Source organism: Chinchilla lanigera, unplaced genomic scaffold (genome assembly GCF_000276665.1).
Source record: "Chinchilla lanigera isolate Chin_1 unplaced genomic scaffold, ChiLan1.0 scaffold00019, whole genome shotgun sequence".
Classification (NCBI taxonomy): domain Eukaryota; kingdom Metazoa; phylum Chordata; class Mammalia; order Rodentia; family Chinchillidae; genus Chinchilla; species Chinchilla lanigera.
The window spans coordinates 27,005,236-27,007,792 of NW_004955420.1; positions in this window are offsets into that span (position 1 = coordinate 27,005,236).

Here is a 2,557-nt window from a genome sequence, read left to right on the forward strand (position 1 = left end):
ATTAAACAAATGATGATTATTAACATGGGACATCAAGAGGATAGAGGGCTAAGAAAGAACTTACAGGGAGTCAAAAAGCCTGTAAGGATTGCACCGTAGAATGTCAGGTGTGGTGTTGGAAACCAATATGTCTTTTATAGGTTCTTTTTTTTTTTTTTTTTTTAATGAGGGCCATTGATGCTTCTCCCTCCAAAACAGCTCTGCCTTTTCAATGGAAAACTGAGGTGCCTGTTTGGGTAGATCAGTGGCCCCTTAATAGGAAGAAACTCATCCAGCTACACAAGTTAGTTGAAAAACAGTTCTAGCTAGGACATTTAGAAAACTCAGTTAGTCCCTGGAATACTCCTGTCTTTGTTATTCCACAAAAAATCAGGCATGTGGAGGTTATTGCAAGATTGAAGAGCTATAAATGCTTGCTTACTTCCTATGGGGGCATTGCAACAAGGATTGCCAAACCCAGCTGCAATTCCCCGAGACTGGCCCCTCATCATAATTGATTTAAAAGACTTTTTTTGTCTTTTTTTTTTGGTTTTTCTCCGGTACCGGCAACCGAACTCACGACCTTGTGCTTGCCAGGCAGGCGCTTTGCCGCTGAGCTAAATCCCCAGCCCCTTAAAAGACTTTTTCAACATTCCTCTTTGTTCCCAGATAGGCCACATTTTGCCTTTTCTATACCTAGTTTAAACTTTAAAGAGCCCATGCAGCAATATCAATGGGTCACACTGCCTGCCTCAAGGAATGCAAAATAGTCCAACTTTGTGCCAGCTCTTCGTACTGCAGGCCTTACAGAAAGTTAGACAAGCCCATCCTTCTGCATACATAATTCATTACATGGATGATATCTTACTGGCAGCTCCGTATGACCTCTTTGCAGAAACAAAATGAAATTTAATGTCCTTTGGTCTCTGCATTGCTCTGGAAAAAGTACAGCTGTCCAGCCCTTACTGTCACCTGGGAACACTAGTGACTCACAGAGCAGTAAGGCCACGAAAGCTACAGATTTGTCAAGATCATTTAAAAACTCTAAATGATTTTCAAAAGTTATTAGGAGACATAAATTGGATAAGGCCAAAATTAGGTATTGATACTTTTTAATTAAAACATTTATATAACACTTTACAGGGAGATCCAGCTATTGATTCCTTATATTTTATCTACCGAGGCTCAAAAGGAGGAACTAACTTTGGTTGAAAAGATGTCACAACAGCAACAAGTTTTTAGAATAAATACAAATTGTCCTCTTATCCTTTATATTTTAAATACTCCTCATTCTTCCACAGGTCTTACAGGACAATTTAATGATAAACAAATTTACTGAGTGGCATTACCTTTCTAATCAGTTAATCAAAACCCTGCAGTTATATTTAGAACAAATTGCAAAGGCTGTCACTATGGGAAGGATAAGATCCAAACAACTCTTTGGCGTTGATCCTGCTGTAATCATATTTCCTATTGATTTAAATCAATATTTGACTCTGCTACAACAAGCTCTGTGTTGGCAAGTAGCATTTGCAGATTTTATGGGACAAATTTATAATCATTTTTCCAGTGATCTTATCTTTCAATTTTTTTCTCAAGCATTCATGTATTATTCCAAAAATTACTAAATTTGAACCTATTTCTGATGCAGTAGTCTATTTTACTGAGAGTTCATCAAAGGGCAAGTCTGCCATTTGGAGTAAGGATTATCAGATAATAGAGGCTCCAGGACTCTCCGCATAAAGGTCTGAAGTTAGTGCTATTTTATTTGTTATACAACAATTTAACTCTAAACCTATTAACATAATTAGTGATGCAGCCTATGCAGTCTATCTTACTCAGAGACTCGAGAATGCCTCCCTACAGTTGACTTTAGATCCACCTCTAATTTGTTTCTAGGGCTACAAAAGGCAATTCATAATTGAACAGAACCCTTTTGTATTGATCACTTAAGGTCTCATTCTAATATACCTGGATTTTTAACATATGGGAATCAGCAAGCTGATTCATTAATTGCTTTTACTACTACATTTGATGCAGCTGGACAATCTCATTCATACCATCATCAAAACAGTAAGGCTTCCACCAAAGAATTCAGTTCCCCAGGTCTCAAACAAGACAAATTGTTATGTCCTGTCCTACTTGTCAAAACATTCCTAGGCCTGTGCCACAAGAGGGCAGTAACCCCAGAGGTTTAAACTGTAATGATATTTGGCAAATGCATAGTACACACCTTTCCTCTTTTGGCAAAATGCAATATATTCATGTATCTATTGATATGCATTCTCATTTAATTCATGCAACTTGCCACACAGGAGAAAGAATTGGCCATGTTCAACAACACTGCTTGTCAGCATTTGCTTCTACGGGTGTTCTACGCACCATAAAGACTGAAATGGGCCGTCATATATTAGTAAACCATTACAGTCCTTTTTCCAACTATGGCACATTAAACACATTACAGGAATCCCTTACTATCCACAAGGATAAGCGATTGCAGAAAGAGCACACCTATCTCTTAAAACTCAATTATAAAAGCAAAAAGGAGGAATACAGTTATCCCCACAAGCACAGTTAG